The sequence below is a fragment of the Galeopterus variegatus genome, unplaced genomic scaffold (assembly GCF_000696425.1).
Source record: "Galeopterus variegatus unplaced genomic scaffold, G_variegatus-3.0.2 Scaffold234, whole genome shotgun sequence".
Taxonomy (NCBI): Eukaryota; Metazoa; Chordata; class Mammalia; order Dermoptera; family Cynocephalidae; genus Galeopterus; species Galeopterus variegatus.
Genome location: NW_007726345.1, coordinates 549,846 through 567,065, shown reverse-complemented (window position 1 = coordinate 567,065; position 17,220 = coordinate 549,846). Strand labels below are relative to the sequence as shown.

The 17,220-nt window shown below is 47.9% G+C and overlaps 1 protein-coding gene across 2 annotated transcripts in view; it reads left to right on the top strand.

Moving 5' to 3' along the window:
- The window catches only part of LOC103585389 (chromosome unknown open reading frame, human C4orf50), a 79,141-nt gene extending 63,917 nt beyond the window's left edge, over positions 1-15,224 (top strand). For both annotated transcript variants that reach the window (XM_008566324.1, XM_008566325.1), the window contains exon 8: positions 15,156-15,224. The gene's annotated coding sequence lies outside the window, so the exon portion shown is untranslated. The remainder of the gene's footprint in view (positions 1-15,155) is intronic.
- The last annotated feature ends 1,996 nt before the right edge of the window (positions 15,225-17,220 follow it).

The following is a 17,220-nucleotide window of genomic DNA, read 5'->3' as shown; positions in this document are numbered from 1 at the left end:
TCACTTTATCTGCACTGTCTATGGCATTCATCCTTTTCCCATATGTGCATGTAGCGACACGTGCTGTCATCTACACACACAGACATGCATGCATGTATATAGCCTGGATGTCACTTGTCTCAGGGCCTAAGCTCCTTCCCTAACCCACCACCAACCGGATGCAGCTCTTGGCTTCTCTTTGAGCTCCTGAAAAATCCACTCCTACAGCAGAACTGACCAATGCAAAATTGACCGAAGAGTCTGTTGGGGAGACTGGGAGGGAGAACACATCACCTACACTGTAGCAGGCAACCTAAATGTCCCCATGGGGACATTTCTGATCTCCCGCATCCTCCCTCAGGGCGGGAGGGCCTGGCAGTGGATGGGAGTTGGAACTGCTCCTGAGCTGTGGCCTGGCTCTTCCCAGACTCCACCCCAGCTGCTTGCTCTTGTCTCAAGGTCTCAGGTCACGCACATAAGCAGGACACATCCCACCAAAAGTCCTGCCTTGTGGCCAGAGCTCTATCATCCCAGCCCCTCTTGACTTACAGGTTGAGGCTTCCTGTGGGCTCAGCTGTCCTGCCCTGTCCAGTGGGACCAACATTAGTCACCTGTGGAGCTAACAACACGTCTTTGCAGCCTGTGGTTGTTAAGTACAAAGTTGCTTACTTTTGCTCTACTATCATTGAAAACTAATTGCAGCATTTATGCTCTCCCTCATCACCCAAGCTGAAATAATATTCATGACTAACATGTAGTAAGTGCTTGTGACGTCCTGGGCCCTGTTATGAGCGCTTTGCACACGTCAACTCAATCATCACAACCAACTCTGTGAAGTAGATATTATCATACCCTCTTCACAAATGTGAAAACAGAGAGGTTAATTAACTTGCCCAAGATCACACAGCCCATGAGTGGCAGAGGTGGGATTTGAACCTGGCAGTCTGGCTCCAGAGCCTGAGCTCCTAATTGCTTTGCAATAAATAATAATGAATAGACCTTAAGAAATCCCTACTTCAGAGTTGATTCAGGTGAAGCATCTTCCGTCGTGTGCTTTGCTGACACTCAGTGAGACAACATTTCCTTCTCTACCTACCTCCCTTCAGCGGTAGTTTCATCTGGTGTGGTCCTTCCAGAGTCCACTGGGCGCCCAGCTGTGTCCCCTTCCTGCTCACAGTGACGAACTCCACAAGGGTACTCTATCCAGCGTGGAGTGTGCTGACCGGGGCCAGTGACATGACATGATCCCATCGGGTCAGGGTGGCTGTGTTAGAAAGGAGGCTCTGGACACAGAGCAGCTGTCCTCGCCACCCAGGCTTCTATTGCTGGGTGCTCAGGGAAGCCTTCCTGGGAGATGTGCTCAACCCGGCCTCCAGCAGGGGCTGCCTCCTGCTTAAGGTGGCTTAAACCACCAAGGCAGATAAGTCCGCTTTAAGAAGGTGTGTGTCCCCCACCTGAACCTGCACCTGCCTCAGTCCACTGCCTATGAGGAGTGAGTAGAAGATTTGATGCATCTCCTGGAAAGTGATACACACATGCCCCAAGTTAGTCCATCCAGACTTCCGGAACCTTCCTGAGATGTGGTACCCATGGAAACTGGGCATGGGCATTGCCAACTCTCAGGCCTGGGGTTTCCTCTGAACTGGAAACAGGCCCTTGAGATGGTGGCAGCACATCCAACTTCGAAAATGGCACAGTCTAGGGACCCTGAATGAGGAAAGAGTCCTGAGGTCTGATGTTCACACCTGCCCTGCCACTAGCAATATCTTCATCTGGGAAAGAGGGAGGCATACCTGTCCCTACCAGGAGCCGTATCAGCAAATTCTCTTTGAGAAGTGCCAAGCCTTGAGCAAGCCCCTCGCATCTCCGGGTCTCAGCTTCCCCATCAGTGTAGAGAGGAACGTGGTCTAGACCAGTGATTCTCAGCCCTGGCTGCACATTAGAGCCCCTGGGGAAGCGTTTAAAGACAGTGATGACTGGGTCCCGTGTCTGGAAACTCCATTCGTGTGGCCTAGAGTGGTCCAGGTATTGGCAATTTGAAGGCACCTCTGGCAATTTTGACATGCAGCTGAGGTTAAGAAGCACTGGCCCGGTGACCTCTGAGGTAGGGGCTCACCCAGCCGATTGGGAGCTCTTGGTGCTACTTGCAAAGAAGATGTAATTAAATGCAGAAGGGCCAGAGAGGCTGTCAGTTTCCTCGATGTGCCTCTGGATTGTGGAAGCAGTGAAAAGTCCATTTACAAGCACTGGCTAGGACGCTAAGATGTGCCTTGCTCTCTCCTTCCCCTAAAGCTTCTTTCTGAAGTCACAAGGTGCATCCAGACCTGGTGCATCCCTGAACTCCACCGCTGTCTGTGGCACCAGGCCACTGGGGACGGACCTGGATCAGGAGATTAGCTCATGGCTGATGAACGGGACCTGCTTAAACCACTTGCCAATAATTACATGTGGAAGAGATTGGATTGTTTTTATTTTTATTTTCAAAGGTGGCTGTGTAAGCCAGTTAGGAATGTGGCTTACGAGTGAAACTGCCAGATTTGATTCCAGCAGCAATACTTTCTAGATGTGCCCCCTGGGGCAAGGCGCTGGGCACGTGCGCCTCCGTTTCCCCACCTGTGAAATGGGAGGCGAGGGCCGAGCTGCTGGATTCTGACAGTCAGTCTTTCTGCTGGATGATGACTGATGCTCCGCATGCCTGCTGCCCTGGAGGTGGTCGTGCCAGGGGACCTCTCCCCTTTGTCTCTTGCGGTCGGGATTTTGGGGTCTCCTGTGTCTGCAGGTGTCTCCTTGCAGTTTCACTACAGCAGACATGACAGTGCGGTTTCTTTTTTGAATGCTGCCCTTTTGTTACACGCCTCGCGCCTGGGGCCTAGAATCATTTTTCTTAGTCATCCTTTGCATCGGTCCAGTCCCCAGGCTCCCTGATGAACGACTGGCTGCATCTCATTGCACTCGGTGCTGATCAAGCCGCCGCCTCTCGCCGAGGCCTCTGCTTGGCCTGCGACGATTTATGGAAGTCGGAGGCAAGATGACACCTGACGACCTGAGCAAATCGAGACCTGGGGTGGGCGCAGCTGAAATGCTGGAGTGCTCCATAATTAAAGGCCTTCTGCGGTGGGTATGTGTTTTCAGGACTGGGGGATGAAATGCTCTCTGGCGTTCAGTGGAAATGCAGGAACTGAAACCCTCAGACTCTCCTGCGTTATGGCGCAAGGTTGTTATTCTTTCTTGATGGAGCACGTATTTTTCATTTATACCTTCCTGCGTGTTATGTTTCACAAACACGTTTCATTTTAAATAATAAAAATGTCTCGCCTTCTGCAGCCTCGGGCTGGCTGAGCAGGGCTGCGCGGAGGGGACATCCTCACAGAAGCTTAGGGACTGGCTCTTGCTCAGCTTTCCCGTCTGGCTGAAAATCTCTGGGGATGGCGTGATGCTCTTTGAGTAGCCCGGGCCGTGGAATAAGGCAGATCTGGATTCTAATGCAGGTTCTGCCACTTCCCAGCTGGGTGACTTTGGGCAAGTTACTCGATGTCTCTGAGCCTCAGTTTCCTCATCCATAGCACAGGGATCGAGATACAGTAATCATAGGATCAGAGAATTACATCAGAAAAATGTGGGGGCATCTGATAGAGTAGGCACAGTGTAGGTGGTCTGGAAATCCTGTTTAGCCAAATCTTTACTTAGGTCTGGCTAATTTTGTATCGAACTAGGGGCCCTTCCATATTCTGAGAGAAGGCAGCCCTGGCATTGATTACAGACTTCTTGGAGTGTGTAGCTGATGCCTTTGAGGCTGGATGCCACACCCCTGCCTCTGCCTCAGCCTGTTCTCAGCACTCTCCTTGTGTCCACCTCAAGCACGGCCCCTGTCCTTGAAGCAGAAAGTCTGCAAGGCCTTCTGGGCACTTCTCGGAAGTGTGCTTGGGGTCATGACCCATCGCCTGCAGGAGCGACCTCAGTACCTCCCTGCACATGGGCTTCTCCACCTTCCCTGTCTCACTTCCCTGCTCCCTCACTCCAGCTCCCTGCTCCCTCACCTGCACCTGCTTACTGGTCTCAGGTTCTGCTTTTGGGGGAACCAAACCAAGACAGTCAGCTGTTCTGAACTTGCAGAGTAATGGCTGTGCCCCGGGGTGAGTCATGCTGCCCTGGAGGCAACCTGGCTCTGCTCTGGGCACTGGGGAGGGTGGGCAGGGCCTGGCGGGAGGGAGGACAGCACAGCACCTGGGGTATGAGCTCTGGGGCAGGTCCTGGCTCTGCCTGCTTCTCTGCAGTGGGTGGAACCCACAGGCTCAGCCCAGTCCCCATCAGAGTTGATTGGTCATCAGCCTGACCCACGCCAGGCCAAAACTGCAATTCTAGGATCTCTCGCTCTGAACTGTGATTTTCACTGCGTGGGACCCCAGATAACTTCAGTTTCTGCCAGCGTGTCTGTTCTCTGTCACAGTGAAGGAAGCCAGTGCAGAGTAAGAAAGAAGAAGGTCGCAGCCAACAGGAAGCAGGAAAGATGGCAAGAGCTTCTTGGCGGTGCTTGGGTCACGGTCACAGCTGTGTGGAGCCCAGTTCTGCCCCTGGGATGGCTGCTCACCCCTCCTTTCAGTTATGGGAGGCAGCCTTGCCGTAAAGTCCCATTTTTGCCTAGGCGACTTCAATTTGGTCTCTTTCACAGGCAGCCATATGGTGTGTACAAATACCCAGTATACCAGTATTACTGGTATATCTTAGTAAAATACAGGGTTCTAGGTATGTGTATTCCCAATGGTAAGTGTGGCTTAAAAGGAACACTCAGGAAGAAGAGGAAAGGGAATTAATACAGATTGAGCTTTTAGAATGTTCCAGGCACTGAACTCACCAGTCATGTGAGGAAAGAGTCAGGCAGGAGACATTTAGCTGCAAGGAATAGAATACCAGAGACTAAAACCAGCTCGTGTTTATTACCTCATTCACTGAGGAGGCTGGGGTGCATGGCCTCAGGCTGGTCTGGCAGCAGCTCAGTGAGGCCATCAACCACCCAGCTGCCTTCCATCCTTCAGATCCACTGCCTTCAGCTTGCTGGTGTTTCTGCCTCATGGTCACAAGGTGGCTGCTGCAGCTCAGCCTTCACATCTGTGTCCCAGAGGAAAGGAGAAGGTAAATCTTTTCTAGACACCTTCAGCATAGTTTTACTTGAAGCTACTGGCCTGATCTGCCCATGAATGTGTCCCATGCCGTTCCTACTAGACTGGGAGGTGACAAGGGAGGAAATGATTGTGAGTAGCTGTGGATTGGGCAACAAATTGCGTCTTTCTCTAGTAGCATGAATACACGTAATGGTGTAAGGAATGACCTGTGTCTGGGAATGGTAGCAACTGGATATGACGGGCCTTAGAGCCTGGGTGGGGTGAGAAGAAATGATGTCAATGGGCAAGATGAAAGAGGGCCTGCTGTGGTGATGGGGAGCCACTGAAGGTTCTTGAGCCAGGTAAGTCCTGAGCCAGGGAGAAGGAAGTACTTCAGGGCTAGATTCACATTCTAGAAAGATCACTCTGGCTATTACCAGGAAGGGGTTTGGGGGAGAGTTGGACTGGAAGTAGGGGCAAGGTGCTTGCAGTGCCCACCCTGTGGATTGAAGATAATATTTCAGGTGTAGAGTTTAGTGTAGCTCCTTTCTGAGCTGCTTGTTGGATCAAGGAAGCAACCTGAAAGACAACTGAAACTGAACTAAAATTCATGCAAACTGTAGGAGAATTTATGCTCATGGAAATAGACTGTGCGATGGCACCTACATCCCGTTTTGACTTGATGGAAGTGGCTTTTATTTGCATTTCTGTGTGCATAAGCAAATTCCAGGTGACATTAAGTTACTGAGTCAGCCATGTAAAACAAGCTCAAGGTTATGTCCAAGTGGGATCGAGCGCAAATTACTTTAACACTACAGACAGGACGTTAGATTCTCTAAGTATTTCTAACAAATGTTCCTGCAGATAGATCTGCTGGCTTTGTAAGAGAGGCTGTGGTATGCTTGTGTAGGTACCAAAAAATCCAAAATATGAAAATTAATTTTAAGTGATGTGTGCTTATGACAGAAAAAATAGAAAATAGATAAAAGCAGTTAAGAAGAAAACATTAAAGCCCATAAAAACAAAATTACTGTTAACCTTTTGGCCCCATGTCCCTCTTTGTCCCTATCCATAAGTTTCTTACAATAGTCGTGATCATAATCAACATATAATTTTATGCACTACTTTTTCACCGAACCTCATCCCGTAGGCATTTTCCCCATGCTAACATAGTTTTTTGTCTCCAAGCATTTGGGCTGCTTCTTTTGTTATAATAAATAATGTGATGATTATCATTGTGTATAAATCTTTGTCTTCATAGAAGGCTATTTCTTGGAGATTGATTCTCAGAAATGGAATTACTGTCTCAAAGAGAATAAACATTTTTAAAGCCATTGACACCTATTGTTGGTTCAGAAATTCAAACTTGTGATGAGTTGAATTAGAAAAAGACAGTGCGGTGAGGAAGCCCTGCTTTCTGTGCTCTCCCGCTCGGCAGCCTGTGGGTTTGGGTGTAACATCTGTGGACGATTTATTGCCTTATTTTTAAATAGGATCAATACGCCCAGGAATCCCAGTGTAATGAGATTCAGAGGGACCCCAACTCCTGAAGGAATTCATCAATGACACAGGAATGTTAAGAGCAGTGAAAGTGAAAATGGCCCCAATGAATCTTGATATTGAAACACAGATTAGGGCATTTTGAGAAAAAAGCATTTCACCTTTTTCTGTATTTTCTGTTGCCCATGTGATCAGGAAGCTCGTGGAAACTGAACAGCGGTTCATCTGTTTTACAGTATGTGCTCTTCCCACACTGCACACTAGCAGGCTGACCCCGACCACCATCACTCAGAATTTATTCCAGGAATAGTCATTGTCTGGCTGCCGTGACCCAGGAATGTGCGAGGCACTAGGGATCTGTCCTCGTCCTGGGGAGCTCTATCTGAAGTTAGTCTCCACTAACTTCCAGGCTCAGATGCCAGCTCTGTCGCTTATCAAGGCATCTGAGTATCATCTTCTATACACTAGCCCTTTGAGGGGGGTATTGTCATCCTCGTCTTACACATGGGGAAACTGAGGAAGAAAGAGGTTAAGTGACTTGCCCAAGGTCACACAAATGGCAAGCTCTAGAGCTAGTTATGTTAATCATGTTTTTTATTTTCTATATTTTATGGTGCTTTGCCATCTTGGGGCCTTGTTGCCTGGGGAGAGATGGCCACTCCCAGGGCTAGCTAATTCCTAGAGATAGCAAATGACTCCCCCAGGAGCACACCTTTGATATGCGAGCCTAAAGATCCAGAGCCTGTGCCCATGACCACCTCCTTTATCTACTGTCACACACCATGCCAATATTTCTTCTGCCACAAGTCATTCCAGGGCCAGGTAACAGAGGACTAAGGACCACTCCTATAGCCCAGAGCCAGCAAAATTTTTCAAACTGTACAATCCTAGGCTTGCTCAAGCTTGCCTGTCCTGCCTCACCTGTTCCTTCCCTCCAGAACCACAGCAGAGGCTCTGACCATGTCAGCTCCCTCTGCCTCCTGACCAGCCCCAGTGCCTCCCTGTGCAGCCCTGAGTGGTGTGGTGCAACCCCTCCTCTGGGAACTGTGAGTAATAAACTCTTCTTTCAAAGGCAGTCATCTCTATGTCTGTCACATTACCCTACCTGATCAAAACAAAATCCTGGGCACGTTTTAGAACACTGCTGCACTCTGCCGTCATGCCTTTTGTAAGGACAGATGTATTTCCTTGAAAGTAATTTGGAGACGCTGCTATATATGCTTTTTACTCTGATCCCAGCTGTTGCAAAATTGGTATCTTTCTCTCATTCATTTATTCATTCATTCATTCTCTTACATATACTCTCCCCAAACACACACACACACACATGAGTGTGGGAGCTGCTCCCTCTGGCTTACGGGAGCCAATTGTGTGCATCTCTTACCAGCTCTTCAGTGGTGTCATGTCAGTGGCTTGAAATCAGCCATGCTGGGAGTATTTACACCACAGAAATTGGCCAGTGCTAACAGTCAGGTCTGTTTTTCCTGAGAGCCTGCTGTTAATCACTCACCAGCTCACCTCTGTGGTTTTCCTTTTCTGTGCCCCACCGGGGCTGGGGAACAGTGATTTTCCTCTTCCTCTTTCCACCTCGTGTCTGACTCAGTGGACCACACCCCTTGGGCAGGTGAAGCAGATGGAGCTGGGCCTTTGGGCATGTTCTCTCCCCATTCCGAGGAAGCCAAGGCAGTCAGGGAGTCACCTGGAACCAGACTTATTGTGTACGAAGAGAGGCCCCTCTCCATAAGTGGACCCCATGTTGGGGTTTAAATGACGTACGAAATATTCCTTCCCTGGCTTCACACACACATTCTAGCAAGTCTCATTTTAACTTCATTCCTGGGTGAGTTACCCAATAGCTAGAGCTGCTCAGTGGGACAGGCTTCCCTGGCACAGGTGTGGGGGTCTCCCCATCAGAGGATGTACCCTCGGGAAGTTTGAGCAATGTCCTTCATAGATGCTTGAAGGAGGGTCTGGTTTTGAGGAGGGCCAGAAAACCCCACCTGTTCAGAAGACATAGGAGGGGAAAACCCATCCGCACTGGGAAGCATCTGTTAGAGAAATGGGGACATGGTAATGCTTTCAAGTTCAATAGGGAGGCACCAAGAAAAAAAAAAATGAGAAGCTCGAGGGCAGGGATTTCATCTTATTTCCCCCTGAACACCAAACAAAAGAGCTTCTTGCCCAGGGCTGAGCACATAGAAGCTTCTTGATGGATGCGGCAGGAGGTGAGGTGGAGCGGGCATTGGTTGGAGAGGCAGGGAGCTGTTCTAAGCTCAGCCGTGATGGAGACGGGTGATTACTGTGGGGTCACTGTCTCTTCTGAAGTCTGTTTCCTCAGCTAATTATACAAGGATGTGTTCGAGTCAACTTAAGAATAACTAGTGTGCTAATTAAAACACCACGATTCACACCAAACCTGTTTATAGCATAACGTGGATCATGAACACAGACATCATTTAAAGTATAAAAATTAGTGACCAGATGGAGCAGATTGAGTAGATTCTTAAATTTTGAAGGCTTTGAAAAAAAAATCGTGAATTTTACATTTGATTCCCTTTACCTGTGAGAAATGCTGACTCTTCCCTGAGAAAATATGCTGGAACTAGGCTGCATTCAATAAGAATCCCATTAAGTTGATCCAGGTTTAATCTGTCCTTGGTCAGCGCCCGTCCTGTTCACAGTTTCTCATCTGCTTGGAGCCGTTTCACTCGTGTTTCTCCACATCTTGCTTAAGAGCATAGGTCCTGGAGTCTGACAGGTTACAGTCCCAGCTCCCCCACTTATAGGTCATGGGACCTTGGGGAAATTTCTCTCTAAGCCACCACGTCCTCATCTGTACATGGGGAAAACAATAAACAGGCATGGTAGGGAACGATGAGCACTCAGTGTGGTAATACCTGTCACAGGCTCAGGTGGGGCCAGCACATGGGGGGTGTGACCCGGGGTTGCTGTCCTGTAACTCTTGGGTCATCGTGTTTTGCCCTTGCCGGTCTGCCTACTTGGAGCACGGGGCTGACCCCCGCGTGTTGGGTCTCTGAGAGTAGGGGCTCCCTGGTGCTCTCACATGACCTTCCTGGCTCCTCCCCCCAGGCTCCCCACTTCATGGTCCCGATCACGTTGGAGGCTGGTGCTGCTCTGTCCTCTGAGCCACCAGCTCCGGGGAGCACGCACTTTGCTTTGCTCTCCGATCCCAAGCCCTCTGCAATGCTCAGAACGCACCCCCAGCGAGTCCACCCTTGCCATCAACACTCGTGCCTCCATTCCCATCTGGGTGCCTCATGCTGCTGTGGTGGCCATGCTGGTGTGCTCTGTCTACAGGGAGTTCACAGGGCTGCTGCGTGACGTAGCAGGTTTGGATTTCAAGAGACGAGTGAGGAGAGGTGGGCAGGGCTGGACATTGCGGGATATTCTGTAAGTCTTGCTAATGAGCTTGGATGCACCCTAAGAGCAGAGGTTGAAGCAAGGGGGTGACGTAATCATTCCTGTGGCAGTTCAGGCTGCTGCATGGAGAATGTGTTGGCTGGGGCCAGCCTGACGCAGGGAGCCTGGTTAGGAAGCTGTCTCAGGGGTCCCGGTGGGCTGGGCTGGGGATGGCAGTGCAGGAGAGAGAAAGAGCAGGTAACCCGGTTCTGTACTTTCCAGGCATTTGTAATCTGTGAGATAGGTCAGGTCGGCTCTGCTTTGATTTACAGATCAGAGTGAGAGAAGGCGCGGTGACAAAGTGGCCCCGAGTATGACCTTCCCATCCTCTCTACACCCCACTGAAGGCTGCACAACCCTGGGGTTGAGCAAATAGTGTCGAGGGCAGTCAAGTCTGTGTCACTGTCTCCCATCAGCCTGCGTTCTTTCAACCAGGGGCTCTTGTCTTCACAAAGGTCTGGAGCTAAGTGGGGCATGGACTAGTGTCCCCATTTTTGTCCTCATTTTCTGATACCCCAGGGTTTCCCCCTCCTGGCTGTGTGGTCGTCTCCCTGCCTGGAATCTCCTCCAGCATCTGCTTACACATTTGCTTGCAACGTTGGACTATGAAGAGAGCTGCAACCTGGCTGTCCCCATCTCCCCAGGGCATTTGAGTGCCCGCCGTGGATTTTCAGAATTGTCACATCACAGAGTCCACCGGTTAGATGTTCCTGCACATGCAGGTTCCTCTGTCATATCCCACCTCTCAGTGTGGTGAGCTCACTGCCCGCTCCAAGCCCATCTGATATCTCAGTCAGACGCCCTTAGTGACTCCTTTCTCTGATTCTCCACAACCCACGGTTATTTCGGTTAAGCCAGAATTTCTTTCTTTCTGACTTTGTTTTCCTGTCTGTTCTACTCATTCAACCATGAGGCCCTTGAGAACAAAGGTATTTGGGTTTTATTCATCTCGATATTCCCCATAGCCTTGAACACAGTGTCTGGCACATAGCAGGTCGTTGACAAACAGCAGATGAGTGAGTGAATGGTCAGCTCTCCTTGTTAAAAAACCTTCTTTACCCCCAGCTGAAACATGCCTCCTGTTCACCACCACTTTCTGAGCTGACATCCACCTGCTGATTCCACACAGAGCTCTCCTCTCCTCCACGGCACCTTCTCATGTAGTGGAGCCACTGCTTTCTCATCTTCAAACATTCCAACCTGTTCCTGCCAAGCTGGTTCCCACCTTAGGGCCTTTGCACTTCTCCTGATGCTGAGGACCCTTGGTGCCATTTCTTTCTGTAGCTGGATCTTTCTTGTCATTTGGGTGTCAACTCAAATGTCAGCTGCTCAGGAAGGCCTTTACTAACCAGTCAATCTAGAGCAACCCCTCCTCCCAATTCTGGGTGATTTCCTCAGGTCTATCTTTCAGTTCACAAAATTTCTCTTCATCTGTGTCTAGTCTACTGTTTGACTGCTTTAGAGTTCTTATATCAGTTACTTTGTTTTTCACTTATAGTACATATATGTGAATATTGTGAGCATTCTTATTTTAAAGTTCTTTCTAGAATCCCTTTTACATGTAATCCCCTCAAAGTGATTTTCTTTTATTTTTTGCATTTGCTGACCATCTCTCAGGATGCATCATTGTAATTGTGGCAATTTATTAAATGTAACTTTATCAGGAATTATCATCTGTGGTGTCCCAGATGAGTTTTGGAGGTGATCTTATGGTGTTCATTAATTCTGGAACAGTTGTTACATTAATTTCTTAGTGAATGCAAGATCAATACAATGATTTGGGCATCAACCTCATGCCCTCATGCATGAAGTAGGCAAGGAATGGTGATTTCTTATGTTTGATATCACCCACCTGCTTTGTCTTTAGACTGGAGCATCATCTGATGCAGTGGAACCCAGATGCCAGGTGTATAATGCATGAGCTTAATGTGTAAGCATTCTCAAGCTTAATGCATGAGCATGGAAGTCATGAAACACACAGGTTTCTGAGGTCTACCTCATGGACACTGATTCCACAAATCTGGGATTGAGCCTAGGAATATAATTTTTATAAAGCTCTACAAGCGACTCTGATGTATAGTGAAGTTTGGGTACCAATGGTTCTGTGAGTTTTGAGCTTTTGCATTGTGTTTATTTTTGTCTTGCTTATTCAGTCCCAGAAAAGCTTGTGAAGCAGTGTACAGATAGATATATAAAAATACATTTTGAAAAGCAGACTAAAAACGTACACAAACAACCTAAGCCAGTGAAATCTGACTTTACTCCAAGATTGGGGCATACGGGGTGATGCTGTGGTTGGCGTCCTCACCAACATCTTTAGGACTGATGCAGCCACAATTGTCCAGCTCTGGAGCCCCTCAGCATTACAGCAAAGCCTGGCCTAGTGAAATCAGCTATGCGGGCAACTGTGGAACTGCAAAACAATGCTGCTCTCTGACGGGGTTTTCATTTTTCTGGGGTTCCCATGTAAGCTGTCACATTGCCCAGATACACTTATTGACCTGGCAGCATCCAGGAAGGCTCTCCTTGGCAAACCAAGCTCTCCAGACCCCCTCTGCCACTCACGCCTTGTGAGCCCCTCCTGGTTGTATTCTCTCGCTCCTCTTGGCTTCTGCCCAAACTGTTTCCTCTGCCCACAAAGCTGTTCATCTCCCAGACTCTGCTCAAATATCGCCGTCTCCAAGCAGTCTTACTCTCACCACCCCCTTCATTTCCTTCTTTCCTTTCATCCTTTCAAAATCATTAATTGAGCCCTTACCACATCCCAGGACTGCACTGGATTCCCACGCCCGCTCCCCCTGCAACGTCCCTCCACGCCAGCACAGGTCATGCTGCTGACTCTCCCAGCCTCATCTCCTGCCTCAGCACCCCTGGCTTCTCCTGCTCCCTCTCTCTCCCTGCAGAGCCTTGCTCAGGGGTGTGGAAAGCTCCTCCCCTGACACACCCTCCTGCTGTCCCCGCCTCCACTGTTCCTTCCTGGCCCCCTGCACGCATCTCCTCCTTCACAGTTACGCTGGACTGGACGTACATTTGTTTTGTGATTCCTGCATTACCCTCTGTCTCCTCAACCATGCTGTAAACACAGAAGGGCAAGCACCATAGCTCTGCTGCTTAGCACTGAGCCTGACACATAGCAGGTACCCAGTAACTTTTTGTTGAAAAGATGAATGAAGACATCCCTGAGAACTTCAGTTTCCCTCCTTCAGATCAGTTCATCTTAACCTTCTTTTTATTTATTTATTAGCTATCTATCTATCTATTTATTTTTGAAACATTGCTGATTGTATATATCTGCAGGGTACAGAGTTGAATATCGATACCTGTGTGTAGTATGTGATGCTCAAATCAGGATAATTAGCATATTCAGCCTTATACGATGTAATAGTTTTTTGTGGCCCTTTACCAATTCCTCCCTTACCCAGCCCCCACCACTGGTAACCTCAGTTCTGTTCTTGTCCTTTTGACAGTTCACGTATTATTGTGATTGTTGTATCTTTCTCTCTTTAAATGTATTTGTTTATTTTTTAGTTGCCACTTATTAGTGAGGACATGCAGTGTTTCTTTCTGTGCCTGGTTTATTTCACTTAACATAACTTCTCTAAATTCACCCATGTTGCTGTGAATGACAGTATTTCATTCTTTTTTATGGCTGTGTACTATTCCATTGTGTAGATAAACCACATTTTCCTAATCCAGTCATCTGACAATGACTGTTTGGGTTGGTTCCAACTCCTGGCTACTGTAAGTAGAGCTGCGATAAACATGGGAGTGCAGGTATCCCTTCGATATGATGGTTTCCCCTCCTTTGGGTATATACCCAGCAGTGGGATTGCTGGATTGTATGGCAGTTCTATCTGTAGTTGTTTGAGGAACCTCCATACCATTTTACATACTTGCACTACTAATTTACAGTTTCACCAACAGTCTAGGAGCGTTCCCCTCTCTGTGCATCCTCACCAGCATTGTAATTCTGTCTTTTTGATAATAGCCAGTCTAACTGGGGTGAGGTCATATCTTAATGTGATTTTGATTTACATTTCCTTGATGCTGAGTGATGATGAGCATTTTCATGTTTCTTTTGGCCATTTGTATGTCTTCTTTTGACAAATGCCTATTCAGCTCATTTGCCCATTTTAAAACCTGGTTATTTGTTTTTTTTACTTTTAAATTCTTTGAGTTCCTTGTATATTCTGTATATTAATCCTTTGTTGGGTGCATAGTTTGCAAATATTTTCTCCCACCCTGTAGTTTGCCTTTTTGCTCTGTTAATTGTTTCTTTTGCTGTGCAGAAACTTTTTAGTTTGATATAATCCCATTTGTTTATTTTTCCTTTTGTTGCCTGTGCTTTTAGAGTCATACTCATAAAGTCTTTGCCCAGCCCTACTTCCTGAAGTGTTTCCTGTGTTTTCTTTTAGGAGTTTCATAGTTTCAGATCTTATATTTAAGTCTTGAATCCACTTTGAGTTCATTTTGGTGGCAAGAGGTACAGGCCTAGTTTCATTCTTCTACATATGGATGTCCAGTTTTCCCAGCACCATTTATTGAAGAGGCTGTCTTTTCTCCAATGTATGTTCTTGTTGCCTTTGTCAAAGATCAGTTGACTGTAAGTATGTGCGTTGATTTCTTGGTTCTGTATTCTGTTGTTGTTCTGAGCACCTATTTTTATGTCAGTACCATGCTGTTTGGGTTACTATAGCTTTGTAGTATAATTTGAAGTCAGATAATGTTAGGCCTCTGGCTTTATTTTTTTTTTCTTAGGATTGCTTTGGCCATTTGGGCTCTTTTATTGTTCCACATGAATCTTCTTAACCTTCCTTTGGCCATTGGTCCTTTTGAGAGGCTCCTGAAAGCTAGAAACTCTCTGTGCACAATTGTGCACAGATACTTAGTCACATAAAATTACCATGTTATTTCAAGGGTTCATAAACACCCCAGATAAAGAGGGAATTATCTATGAAATCAAAGCTAATATTCTTTTCTAGGGAGAGCAGCTGATGAATTGTATAACCGATATCCCATGATATATGCCACCACATATAGAGTTTAAAGTGGGCCTCCAATGACTTAAGGGCTGTGCATATGGACGGCCTCATGTAGAAGCCACGCTGGTTGGTATATTCCCATTCAGAACTCATCTCTGTGCTTTTGTTGTTGCAGGGAAGAAGACAGCACAGAGGCAGAAACATCAAGCTGGAGAATAAGTATATTGCTCTTAACGGATGACTAACGAGCAGAGGAGGCCCCACGATTTGCAGTCCCTTTCAGAGAGCCGAGTCACAGCCTAACGACCACTGTCCTATCTCAACTCATTCACAGGGGTCATTTCCACTTTGTATGATGCCAACTGAGGGACCAAAGAAATGGCCGTTGATTGTAAGAGCCCACATTTATTGGCATGGGGTGGTGGCAGGAACCTGGGTATGGAGTTCCCAGGACCTGGCTGGCTCTGAGTCACTTTGCACAACTTACTTTCTGTGAATGTACTCTTTTTCACCTGTTTGTGGGTCCCAATGCCTACTTGACAGTTTTGCTCTGATGACCAAATGAGCTCATAATTTGGAAAGTGCCCTGAACACTGTGAGATGCTTCCCGCATGCCAAGGGCCTTGCTGTGCTTGTAAAACGTGATTCCATCTCTTCTCATTCAATTTGCTAACCACCCACAGTTACTCAGGAGCACACTCTGCTGGAAGGACTCATTGCATTGACAGTTCCACATAGTTTCCACCCAGGATGAGTGATGTGGGGCACATGGCAGGACAAGGGTTTGTAAAAAATCTTAGTAGTCATCTAGATAGGAGAGATCTTCTGCAGAAGCTTGGTCCAAGGTGGAGGTTCTAACCTCTGCAAAAAATTGTGTGCACATAAGCACTTTCCTAGGCAGCAGGGCCATGGATTTCATCAGATTCTCAAATGAGAATGGGACTCCCAAGTGGTCAAGCACCCCTAGTCTGGGGGAGAAGACTCTGTCAGGGCACCCAGAGACCCAACTCTGCCTCTAACATGCTGGTGATTTTGATGCCTCAGTTCCTCATCTGTGAAATGGGTGTGCCCATACGTCTTCCAGTATCCTTCCCAGCTCTGATGCCAGAGTCTGCAGCCCTTCCCTGAATCACGCCTCACATTGTACTCTCCATTTGCTGGGTTCCCAATGAGTGGCAGGCTCTGGCCAGGTGGGAAGGTCTCAAGCCAGCCTCCTTGCTTCCAGAGTAAGTGGAGAGCTCTTCTCTTCTAGACATATATCACCTCAGGCAACTTGTCTCTGTGAATTGCCTCCCAAATAACCACAGCACCCCAAAGTGCCCCAAGCACGGCAGCGCTATTTCAGTTCCTTTCTCCAGGCAGTTAAAGAGCACCATGGCCCAGTTGCTGTGCTCGGACCAAGGGGGTTTGATCCGTCTGACATTTCCCTGTAAATTGCAGGACTGTGAGGCCATCTTGCTTGGGCAGCCAGGGGACTAACAGGGACATCTGAAATCTAAGCATCCCCAGGAAGGCACAGTTAAAAGTGAGCTGTCACATGGTAAAACCTCAGTACCTGGAGCTGTTTCTGGCGTTGCTGCTGTGTGACAGATGTTGACAGTGGGAAGGCACGCTTGTGGATGGAGTTGGCCATGGACATCTGGGACCTCAGTGCGGCCATGGTCAGTGAGGGGTGAGTGGCAAACGAGCCCACAAGCCATGCGACAGACCTTCATGAGTTTCTAGTCCCCAGTGGGCACACGGGTGGCCCTTCGGCCAGGTCCGGCCCACAAATGTATCTTGTTTGGTTTACATCCTTTTTTTTTTTTTTTTAACTTTGGTAAAATTCACATTACATAAAACTCACCATCTTAGCGCTTTTTAAGTGCACAGTTCAGTGGCATTAAGCGCATTCACACTGTTGTGCAGCCCTCACCCCCATCCATCTCCAGGACTTTTCCATCTTCCCAAGCTGAAACTCTGTCCCTGTTAAAACTAACGCTCTGTCCCCCTCCCCCAGCACCTGGCAACCACTGTTCTACTTTCCGTCTCTATGAATTTGATGACTCTAGGGACCTCATATAAGTGGAATCACACAGTATTTGTTACTGGTTTATTTCATTTAGTGTAATGTCCTTCAAGACTCATCCACATTGTAGCATGTGTCAGAGTCTCCTTCCTTTCTGAGGCTCAGCAATTTTCCATTGTATGGACCGACCACATTTTGTTGCCCATTCACCCATCAGTGGGCATTTGGGTTG